The sequence below is a fragment of the Globicephala melas genome, chromosome 12 (genome assembly GCF_963455315.2).
Source record: "Globicephala melas chromosome 12, mGloMel1.2, whole genome shotgun sequence".
NCBI classification, from domain to species: Eukaryota; Metazoa; Chordata; class Mammalia; order Artiodactyla; family Delphinidae; genus Globicephala; species Globicephala melas.
The window spans coordinates 49,094,883-49,107,594 of record NC_083325.1 but is presented as its reverse complement, the minus strand read 5'-3'; the positions used below and the strand labels follow the sequence as shown (position 1 = coordinate 49,107,594).

At 41.4% G+C, this 12,712-nt stretch overlaps 1 protein-coding gene across 26 annotated transcripts in view; it reads right to left on the bottom strand.

The window, feature by feature from the left end:
* Positions 1 to 12,712, bottom strand: part of NRXN1 (neurexin 1) — a 1,122,745-nt gene that overhangs the window by 418,589 nt on the left and 691,444 nt on the right. The gene's annotated exons all lie outside the window — the stretch shown is intronic.

Sequence of the window (12,712 nt, the reverse complement as noted above, 5' to 3'; positions counted from 1 at the left end):
ATTAAATCACAGTTGCTGACCAATTTTATTTGAGTTAGTATTCTGAGATGCTTGTGTTCTGTTTAAATGCTAGACTCTTAGCATTTGGCTACAGCATAAGCATCAGAGTGGCCACAGTAAAAGAACTGACATACTGATCCTGGGCCAGGAAATACTGTTTCTCTTACCTCAACCTCTTTGTGCTGTACAGCCAGGTAAAGGTGGCTTTGTGTCTGCTGACATTTTCAGAGGCTGATTGGGCCAAAACAAAGCTGGAATCATTTATTCCTAAGCCTCTCCTCCTCATCAAAGCCCTCTCCTCCCTACCCTATCTTAATGAGCCCTAATCTAAATTTTAAAAGAATTTTCTAAATGATAATAGTACGGAACAAAGTCCAACACTAAGCTGCATCAATAGCCTTGGCAGCAAAGCCCTGATGCAGGTTTCCTGGTTTAACTCCCACGTGGACAAAGGGCATAAAAATTATTGGTTTTCTGCATTATATCCTCTTGTTAATATCTGTGTCATCCTTTTTTGGATTACCCAAACACCAGGAAATGATCTCAACTTCAACCCCTTGCCTTCACTTAAAGAATCCACCAAATCAATCTAGCAAGATAAGAGGACAATCTGTTTTAAAGATTCTGAGGATAGTTGCTTTCATAACCAACCTCAGTCCTTCCTGGATTTTTTCCTTAACTGAGTCCAGAGCAGAGAGGACCCACTGTTGGAGGAAGGTGAATCCATTACTTGAAGAGTAGCAGCCATTTATCAGGTCCTGTGCCAGATGATTACATAAAGTATCTGGACCTTTCAACAACCCTACAGAGTAGATGTCACAGGTCCTATTTCACTCTTGAAGAAACTGAGGATCAGAGAAGTTTAGAAACTTGCCCAAAGTCAGTTAGTTGGTGTATACAAAGGCATCTAAAAGAGTAATCCTTTACCTCACTCGGGAACTCCTAGAATTCCTGTGGTGTTAGTATAAGTGGAATGAATGTAATGCCAGTAAATAAACTGGAATGAAAATTCTGATATTAAATTGGAGAAACAAAAGAATGTTTAAGAAAAATGTAGCTAAGAGATTCAAACTCCAAAGCATTTACCATCCTTTCTGAATGATGCTTTACCTTACAGTCTGAATAGAAATGAGTGGAAAAGATGCTTAAATTCTTTATGTACTCATATAATACCATGCAACCAACACAGTTTGACTTTTTAAATTTTAAAGGTTTCATATTAAGAAACCATAATTAAAATGAGGATAAATACTTAAAGTAGTTTACTGTAAGTCTTTTCTCTATACCCTGCCTCCGGAACTATACAATTTTATTTAACTATTTACAGAGGGACTCCTTTCATCTCATGAGAATATAATCACATAATCAGATACACTACAATTGTTTCCTTTTAATTGTAAATCATGGCTGCACTTGCAAATTAGTCTATTATCACAGCAGATCTATCAGTTTGGTGGGGAATGTATTTGCCAACTAGAGTGAAAAAAGTTAATAAACATTAATAAGGATCTTAAATCAATCATTCCTTTACTCTCGATGTGGTGGTGGCTATCGAGATTAATAAATCCGTCAAACCAAATAAACTAACAAGGAAGGGAGGCACAGAGAGGCCGCTTGATGCCCTGTGTAGTTAAGAAGCAGGATGCTTAGGGACTTCCCTGGTGGCACAGTGGTTAAGAATCCGCCTGCCTATGCAGGGGACACGGGTTCGAGCCCTGGTCCAGGAAGATTCCCACATGCTGCGGAGCAACTAAGCCCATGGCCCACAACTACTGAGCCTGCACTCTGGAACCCGTGAGCCACAACTACTGAAGCCCGCTTTGTGCTCTGCAGCAATGAGAAGCCCACGCACCGCAACGAAGAGTAGCCCCCGCTCACCGCAATTAGAGAAAGCCTGCGCACAGCAACGAAGACCCAATGCAGCCAAAAATAAATAAATAAAATAGAATACATCCCCCTGCCGGGACTTCCCTGGTGGTTCAGTGGTTAAGACTGCGCTCCCAATGCAGGGGGCCCGGGTTTGATCCCTGGTCAGGGAACTAGATCCTGCATGCCGCAACGAATGGTCCCTCACCCTGCAACAAAGATCCTGCATGTGCCAACTAAGACCCTGCTCAGACAAATAAATAAATATTAAAAAAAAAAAAAGAAGCAGGATGCTTAAAAACAAATTGGAAGATGAGGATGAGGCACTAAACCTTCAGCGAAATGGCTTGTAAACTAAACAAAGTAAATTCAGACAGTCATCCACGGTTGGTCCCTTATGTACCACTGGTGATAAAAGCTAGAGGAGAAAACACAATGCTCAGTCAGGATAAATTATGTCTGTTGGCAGCACACTGTAGGCGTTAAGAGCATGGACTGCAGAGCGAGCCTGCTCCAGTTGAAATCCAGGCCCCACAACTTTAGTTTTGTAACTTTGTCATCTCTTAACCTTGCTGTGCCCTACTCTCCTTAAGTGTAGAAGGGAAAGTAATATTACCTATCTCACAGAGTTGTGAGAATTAAATGAGCTGATATTTTGTTAAGGGCTTAAAATAGCACCTGATGTATAATAAGCACTGAGTGATTTTTGAATAAATAAGTGATGTAATTGGCCATTTGCTACCACTTTACACAGCCCTAGTTCTTTCTCTGCACAGCCTTTTTACTGGGGAGAATTGAGATAGTGAAATACCCCTGCAATATTTAAGTCACTTCCTTGCTATAAGCCAAGAGTTAAACTAATTTCTTGGGTAATGATAATTAAAACTTTTATTTATTGTATTAAAAAGAAAAAGACAAAAAGTGTTACGTTTAAAAATAAGATTACTGAGGCAAACGTTTTATTACTGGCAAGTACAAATAGACTGTTGTTATATATTTTAGTCATTAAAAAGGCACCCAGAGCGTTTCCCTGGTGGCGCAATGGTTGAGAGTCCACCTGCCGATGCAGGGGATGCGGGTTCATGCCCTGGTCCGGGAAGATCCCACATGCCGCGGAGCGGCTGGGCCCATGAGCCATAGCCGCTGAGCCTGCGCATCCAGAGCCTGTGCTCTGCAACGGGAGAGGCCACAACAGTGAGAGGCCCGCGTACCGCAAAAAAAAAAAAAAAAAAAAAAGGCACCCAGATAATCAATACATTGTTTATCTACTAAAGCACAAGGCTTTTGTATAAAGATATTTATCAGAAACTCATCAGCAGTGTTCTACTTTTGATAACTGTATGAAAAATTGTCAACAGAAGCATCAACAACTCTATTATCTCATGTAGGACAAGTCCCAAGGAAAAGAAAGAGTGGAGAAACCAAATACATTATTTGCATATACAACAACATGTCCAATTAACCACTTTGCTGACAGAGATTCATTTATTATTAATCTTATTCCAGCATATGTTAATACTTTGACAGTAGACATGAAAAGTGACTGAAACAGCACACTGCAATTTTGGAAATGTTAAGTGAGGTCTTCAATGAAGTGTAGCTTAGAGTGCTGAGAACTGTTTTGTTATTTCAACTTTGGAAAGATGTAGAGAATAATCAATTTACAATGAGAATATAGGCTCAAATAGTCTAAAACGGCAAGATTTTCAGAAATCAATATGAAATATAAAATAAGTAGACTACTAAATAATATTCTGCAAAATAAAGTTTAATTTCTATAATATACCTTCCAGGCAAAAATTCCCAGAGGTATTTAAACTAATCATGCTTCAGTATTATTTCTCTGTACTAGCATGTTATATAACTGATAATTGAAAAGTATAACTACATATAAAATGACATAGATATGAACTAGAGCATTTATCTTGAAAAATTTGAAAGAGAAGCTCATCAGGAAAACCACCTCTTTAAAACGTCCTGCTGCTTTGCCCAAAGTGTTAATTGTATAGTATATGAGTACCACAACAGTGAGCTTCCATATTTGCCCTAAATGTATTTTTTTAGAACAGCATCACAGTCACTCATAGCAATGTGCTTTATGCTGTGGAACTATCCACACTTTAGATAATTCAATCTTTTTTTTTTTTTTTTTTGCGGTACGCGGGCCTCTCACTGCTGTGGCCTCTCCCGTTGCAGAGCACAAGCTCCGGACGCGCAGGCTCAGCGGCCATGGCTCATGGGCCCAGCCGCTCCGTGGCATGTGGGATCTTCCCAGACCGGGGCACGAACCCATGTATCCTGCATTGGCAGGCGGGCTCTCAACCACTGCGCCACCAGGGAAGCCCTATAAAATTCAACCTTAATGTAAAATTAGAGATTTCAGAATCCGAAATCATCTCAGCTTTAAGAAGCATCAAAAATACCACTTCTCTTTCTTTAACAGCTTTGAGTCCTGTAGTCATGATGACCAGATGGTAACTAATAGCCAAGACAGGCTGAACCATATAAATAATTACATGTACCAATGTTAGTCCAATGGCAACTCAGATAATCAAAACAACTGTGCAGAAGTGATGTCCAAGTCAATAAATGTCTCTGCCTTGTATTCCACTGCACATTAAAAATCACTCCCTTACCATTTACTTAAAAGTTCTGTTTCTTTCTCACTGATCATTTTCATAGATATATCATGTTTTTTCATCAATTTAGTTACGTGGGAAAAAAAAATCACCAAATATGTACATGAATATAGAATAAAGAGCATAACCTTGCTTTTAAAAACTGTGGGTCACATTACATAATACGTTTAAACTGGAGATCCTATAGCCAAAAGAGTCTAATATTTTGAATTTCACAATGAAAATGTCTACGAGATTCATAGAAGCTTCATGTAAAACCTAATATGTACATAACCAAGTATTCTGACTGCAAACTGGAGAAACACCTTTCTACCTCAGTTCCAGTTCACAGACCCCACAGATATTAAGTTCATACAATAGACACAGCAGGTTCTTCTTAGCGGCTTGTACACTTGGTGATTAAGAGGAAGTCTGTCCAGGAATCATCATTGTTTAGTCATAAAGTATTTTATTATAATTATTTTTGACTAATTACATTATTTACCACTGCCTGAGTTTGATGCTTTAAGTTGAATTTGATAATGACTCTCATTTTTTAATCCATCCCCACCTTACTGCTACTTTTCAGTTAAATATCATAATGTAATATTAACTAAAATTTCTTCCACTAGAATGGAGACATAAATTTCATATCCATGTTCACCTGAAATTCTTAATAAATATATGGGTTAGCTACCTTTTTTTGGCTAATCTTATTCTTAATGAACAAACAATTTTTTTGTTGTTTTTTTTGGAGTAGTGAATTGGAAAGTGATGACAGTGGGAGAGAACTTAGATTTTCTAAATTCGAATGGAGTATTCCTTTCAAAACCCTGCCTCTTAACATATTGGAGTGAGAAAGCAGAAGTACTGCAGCTACTTATTAATTAAGTGACCCTGGCAGAATCATTGCCTCTCTAAATCTGTTTCCTTGTCAGCAAAATGGTGATCATAAGCCCGGCCAGAGTTATGATGATGATTAAGTGAGACACTTCACACGAGGGCTCTGTGGAAATATATTCTCAAAATATAGCTGTTTTTGCTAAGTTCTGTCAAAAGCTTGAGGGAATTCATTGTTATATGATCAACACTGAAAACACGCTTGCATTTTGTGAGAGAATGGAATATTTTAAAAGGTATTACCAATTTCTGTGTGGAGAAATACTCTTCACCCTACACAGCCCAAAAAGGACTAGGCAAAAAGAACAAGTTACAGGAAGCAGGTGCTTTTCAAAGAGACATTCCTTAGGACCTCAGCTGAAAAGCAAATACCAGGCAAGTACCCTGAGCCTGACCCCCATACCATGGTTCCTGTGCACCTAAGAAAGCCACCTCTACCTAACGATGAGGACAAATGGATGGCTTAAGGGACCTATATAAAATCTTTGCAAAAATATCTCCAATTACAGTATGTTTAGAATCAATAAAGCTCTGGGAAAAGACAAGAGTATAAGGATTTTAAGAGATCCTTATTGCCAAAGGAATCTTAGAACTCAAAGTTGGAAAGGATCTTGTCCAATTAAAAAAAAAAAAAGCATATGAATGACAAAAAATATAAAGTCATGCTCAACATTACTATTAAGATCCTTAACACCTCAAAAAACAATTCTGTTTTTTATTAAAAAGAGGCACACAATGGAGTGTAAATGAGGCACTGCCTGACTGTGCAAAGACGGTTTTCTCTACAGGAACTTAGTTTTGCTATATTCTCTTCTCAAAGACCAAGGTTCTAATCCTAGTTAATCACCTAAAAAGAACTGCCTTAGGTTATACAGAGTTCAGAAAAAACTGTGGATAAACTAGTGTAGCCCCTCCTCACTGCTGGAGCACAGGCTTCCAGGAAGAGTATTCTAAACAAGGAGGAAGATGGCTTAGAAGATATGAGCTCTACTTCCAACTCTGCTACTAATTTGCTGTGACTCTATGAGTCCAGTTCACTCACATTACTTAGCGTTCTGCTTTCAAATCTCTAAAATGAGAGGACTGTGCTCCTCACACCTTAGAGCTAGGAGAGAACTGATGTTCAAAGCTGTAACTGAATTCCAGACGTCACACAGTTAATTGCTGGTTGAATCAGAACTAGAACTCGGGTCTCCTGATTTCAAGGTCTGTTTTTTTCCCACTAGATGTGTCTTCTCTCTGAAATCTCTTCTAATTTTTTAAAATTGTATTTTATCATGGTCAGAACACCTAACATGAGATCTACCCTCTTAGCAAAATTTTAAGCGTACAATACAGTATTGTTGATTTTAGTCACAATGTTGTACAGCAGGTCTGTAGAACTTACTCATCTGGTATCATTGACACTTTATGCCTGTTGATTAGCAACTCCCCATTTCTTCTTTTCTCCAGCCCCTGGCAACCACCATTCCACCCTCTAATTCTATGAATTTGATGACTCTAGGTACCTCATATAAGTGGAATCATGCAGTATCTGTCTTTCTGTGACTGGCTCATTTCACTCAGCATGATGTCCTCAGAGTTCATCCATGTATATCACATACTACAGAATATCCTTCTTTTTTAAGGTTGAATAATATTCCCTTGTATGTATATTCCACACTTTATTTACATATTCAATCAAAATCATGATGAGATATCACCTCACACCTATTAGTATGGCTATTATCAAAAGACAAGTTTTGACAAAGAAGTGAAACTGGAACCCTTATACACTATGAGTAGGAATGCAAAATGGTGCAGCCAATGTGGAAAACAGTATGGAAGTTCCTCAAAAAATTAAAAATAGAACTGCCATTTGATCCAGCAACCCCATTTCTATGTATTTATCCAAAAGAATTGAAATCAGGATTTTGAAGATATGTTAGCATTCCCATGTTTATTGTGCACCAGGTACCATGGGTGCTACTGCATCACCAGGGAAGTCCTCTATGTTTTGTTAGAGGAAATATATGCAGCAACTTGGTGGAAAGCAATTGTGCAGGGAGCTCTTTCTAGAACATTAATATTAAAGGATAATACAAAGTGATGTAGCTGAAACTCACTATGTTGATGTTTTTATCAGATCATTTCCTGTTGAGTCCCAGATGACTCCTACACATATATAAATTTTATGGTTTTTGTATTTATGCTCAGAGGCTACTCTTTTTCAAAGGGCAGGTTTTGTCTGTTTGTTTGTTTAAAGATTAACTCTTTCTGAGACTTCCCTGGTGGCGCAGTGGTTAAGAATCCGCCTGCCAATGAAGGGGGCACGGGTTCAAGCCCTGGGCCACGGAGCAACTAAGCCTGTGCGCCACAACTACTGAAGCCCGCGCACCTAGTGCCTGTGCCCTGCAACAGAAGAAGCCTACGCACCAAAACAAAGAGTAGCCCCCGCTCACCGCAACAAGAGAAAGCCCACAAGCAGCAACGAAGACCCAATGCAGCCAAAAATAAACACATAAATAAATAAATTTATTAAAAAAAAAGATTAACTCTTTCTAACAATAGCTTGTATTTTGGGAACTAAATTGCAAACATTTTTGATGGTCGTGCTTGGGTATATTAGCTCCTCCTCTCTCACCTCTGCTCCCATTATCCCCCTTATTACCTGACCTTTCATGGTACCTGGTGCACAAACACAAAAACATGCACATATTATAATATCATATATTTTACCAAATGAATGAATGCACAATCTAAGAAATCAATATATTAAAGTTGAGGGCAACCAAGACCTTAGAGTCTTGGATTACTTGGACCATAATTAATTCAAAGATTCTTCCAGGAATATTAGCTGACCATCTTGTCTAAAATATCATTGCAGGGCTTCCCTGGTGGCACAGTGGTTAAGAATCCGCCTGCCAATGCAGGGGACACGGGTTCGATCCCTGGCCCTGGAAGATGTCACATGCCACGGAGCAACTAAGCCCGTGCGCCACAACTGCTGAGCCTACGCTCTACAGCCTGCGAGCCACAGCTACTGAGCCCGCATGCCTAGAGCCCATGCTCCACAACAAGAGAAGCCACAACACTGAGAAGCCCGCACACCGCAAGGAAGAGTAGCCCCCGCTCACCGCAACTAGAGAAAGCCCGTGCGCAGCAACGAAGACCCAACACAGCCAAAAATAAAAACAAATTAATTAATTTAAAAAAAAAATCATTGCAGTGATGCACATTTTTGTCCAATAAGCCGAAGTAAGGAAGAAGTGTGTGGTAGGAATATCTACTTCAGCAGTATATTCATAGCCAAAAATGTTCTGGGTAACACATGAATTAATTATCAGAAAAGCTAAATTTTTCTTCAACACAGTAAAGTCAAGTATATTTTGAAAGGTGTTGCTAACTCTCTTGGATACTAGACAAAAGAGCAAAGGGATCACTCTATCAAACAGCAACCTCCTGCTTGTGAGAAAAACAAAAGAAAAACAAAAACCTCCTCAGAATCAATGAAGTGATCCATGGGACACCAGGCAGATGCCATCAGCCTCTCTCACAGGATTCACTATTGTTAATACACACTGCAAGCAAAATGTGAGGCCCTGGTCCTTGTAATGATTTCTACTCCAAGAGATCAACCATTAAAGCACATGGAGGACCCTCTCAGTTCAAGTTTCAAAACCTCTGAGCTCATGGAACTGCTTTGGGCTAAGGGCCATGCAGAGTTGATTCCATCAGTAATTCCTCTTTGACTCCGACCAGAGATTTGGTTCCATTGTTTGGTGCCTCTGCGGTGTGCCTCACCCTACAAGAAAAAGGATATTCAAATTCCCTCCAAAAGCCCCCACTCCTTTTAGAAGTTTAGTATGTGTGTGAAAGTGCCTCAGGAAGAGAAACATTATAAATTTAAGATACAATTATTCTCCTCATAGAACGGCATTGGGCTACCTCAATTATAAACCACACTTTTAAAATCTGTTAACATTTCCTTCTGGGAAAGCCCCTTTGCCCTTTAATAGTAAAAGCTAATCAAGGCAGTATAATTTCTGGAGCTCAAATTTGTGGGAGGAGAACGGCTGGCACTGGTGTGCTCATTCCTATGATGGTTTTCTCCTTCCTCTATGTCCTGAAATTATTGAGAGGCTCTAAGCTAATTCTTGAAAGTATGCAGAGGTACTTAGGAAAGCCAGGAGCAGAGATGGAAACCTGAGCATTGCACTGACATCATTCTGTGTTTGGCACATACGGTACATCTCTAAAGCAATACCAACTGAACACACTGCTTCATTCTGAACTCTTGCTGGCTTTAAGTAGCAGTCTTAATTACAAGCAGGCTTGCTTTTTATCATTTACAGTCACACAGTTCTCCATGTACTTGACTAGGAAAATTCAATTTTTCTATAGAGGTATTTTCAACCTTTATATTTTTAAGTACATGCAAAATAAAATGGGATCTTGCAGTGATCTCAGAACCTGCTTCTCATATGCATTAAAAAAAAATCCTCATCATAATCTCTGCAACTGGGTCAGCTTGCACAAAGATGCTCAGGGTAGCCATGAGTGCTTTCAGCACCCTGCAATCCTTGTAAGTGACACCTCATAATAGTGCAAATGAAGCATGGCATGATGAGAAAATGAAGAAGAATGGACCTGGATAGTCAACCCAGCAGTTTTCAAAACATAGAGGATAAGCTAAATTTTGTTCCATAAAATACACCACACATGATTTTTCTTTTACACATTCAAGCACATATATTCTTTCCCTATTATGAGAAAAATGTCTTATGACTCCAAGAAATCCTACTATAAGCAAACAGGGTAGCTCGTGTGTTCATCTACATATGTATATTTGCCATAGTCTCACATTTTTAACCAAACCTCATTTACACCTGCCTTGATTTTCAGCCAGGAATTTATCATGTTGTCATTATTCACCTTTGTGTTTTCCCTTCACCCTCATCTACTAGGCTCAAAGATTATTTCCTTGTGGACCCTTTGTCTAATTAGCTGAATATTCAAGGAGTTTATTGACCCAACAAATTCACCATCACCTTTCTTATTAGGTTTCTTTTAAGCCATCACCCTGCCTGCCCCGCTTTCAGCCCCTCTGCATCCCCACCTCACTCCCATCTCTCCATCCCCCACCCTCAGAGGCTTATTTCATCTTTAATGTTCTTGGGTTGTTCCCTAGCCAGAGTTTTTTCCCTATTTTCAAGGGAGGCAAGAGATGAAGTGTGAAAAATTCACACCGGCTTTTATTCGGCGGAGGTTGGCTACTGACAGGTAAGTTTGCTACTCTGATTAAAAAAAAAAAAAAGCGGGGAGAAAGAATCAGAAAGCTTCCTCCAAACATGTGTGTGAGCAGGGTGGGGAGAGTTTCAAAAAGTAACAAACACGACCATACTATGGAACCTTCAAAGGAAAGAGAAAGTTTTCTGACCCAAAAGAATAATCACAACCGCTGCTCACATACCCTTTCCTCCACTAACCATCTATCCTTTCTCTTTCCCAGCGACAGATATGCCTGCTTCTTCATTCATATACGGAGGCAATCACTATATCCTGGAGGGAAGGAAATGTTTGTAGAGACCAGCAGACGGGGGCCTGACTGGGGTAGAAGCTACAGAGGTGAGAGGACAGGTGTCCTCTCTGCGGCAGGGTTCCCTTGGTCTTCTCCTCTCCCCACGTCCCCCAGGCACTCTCCCTTTTCAGCCATATCCCTCGGGAGATAGGCAGAGCCACAGAAAAGGAGAAGTTAATATGCATATGAGATTAGCCAAGTGCTTCCCACTGGTATAATTAAGCGCCCAACCCCCTTGCCTACCCCCATCTGGCTCACCGCACCCACGCTCTGTCTGCCCCTCATGTGTCCAGGCTCGCCTCCCTCCCCCAGAACTCACATAATTTTGCAAAAAGGCCAGGCAGTGGGGTGAGAACTGCACCCGGGAAAGGGAGCAATAAGCTCCCAGAATACTGTAAGCGAGTGGGGAGAGCAACAGCAACTCCTTGCTGTTTCCGAGGGATCTATCCTTTCTGTCACTTTTTCCATAAAAGCCCCCTTTGGAGGCTTCACTCATGTCTCCAGCCTAGGCACGCTTAACTGGAGACAGTCCTTGAGAGGGAACTGGGAGAAGGAAAGGAAGGGATTCCTGGGCCCACTGTGAGGTGTGCCTGGGCCACTCCCAAAGGAGGTGCCCAGGGGATCTGTTCTCTTCAGTTGGGTCAGGTTCTAACCTCTCACATTTAACCAGAACTGTCCCCAGGTAGGAAGCCAGTCCCTGGGGAAGGGGGCCATCCCAGTATAACTAGCAGCTGCTGGGGGAGAGGAATTACCTAGGGAGATGGGCAAAGGATCCAGAGAGGAACCAAGTCTGAAAGGGAAAGGGGCCCTACAAGCAAAAGAGGGGGAAAGAGATGTAAAAAACAGAGTGTCCATAACTTTCACCCTGCTTTTTAAAGCAGCAGATTTTACACTGGGAAAGAAGAAGAATTGGGAGTGGGGGAAGACTCACAAAAAACAGTTGATGTTTTATTTATTGGCAATTCAGGGAATCTGAAATAGGCATTTATCTGAAGATGCCAGGAACCTGGCCTTACACTGCTGGTCATTCTGGAGAAGAAACCTGCCAACCAAGGCTTGTCTCCACACTCTGCTCTTTACAAAGGAATTCCCGGTGAGGAGAACAGCTTCTCTCTGCTTTAACTTCTCCTCCTTCAGGCAGACCTCCTGGCTTAGACCAGCCAGCATTGCCCCACCTGCCCTCCCTGGGAAGCACTATACTCTGAGGAAGGAGGAAGCAGGACTTCCCTTATCCCAGCAGCCTTCAGATATGATCCCAAAAGAAGTAAGTGTGTGGGATGAGGGAAAGGGGATGGTGTTCAGAGGTCCCCTCTAAACTGGGTAGGAGTTGGCAGGCACTAGAGAGGGTGCTTCCATCACCCTCCTACTTTCTCCAGTTAAGGGAAGAGGTGGGGGAAAATGGAATTAGCCTCCAGTTTCGTGAGTCCCGGGACCTGCCACTTCACCGTCACTGCAGTCTGAGCACTCCTTGGAGGAACGTGCGGGCTGGAACCTCTCCCTCTCCCAGACCAGGGAAAATGGGCAGGAGGTGGGGCAGCACACAGAGCACAGACAAAAGGTTCGGCAGAGCCCTCCTCTCTCAGGAGCTCAGGTCCCTGGGCTGAGCCTGGCTCCCCATTCGGCCACGCCGAGTGACCTTCTCGCTAGAAACGCCCCCTTCCCGCGGGGCCCAGGATGGTCTTTTAATAGGTGCCCACGTCTCACTCCCGGCACCCTGACAAGGAACGCCCCTCCCACCCCTCACCGCAAACACCCACGACGCCTTCCT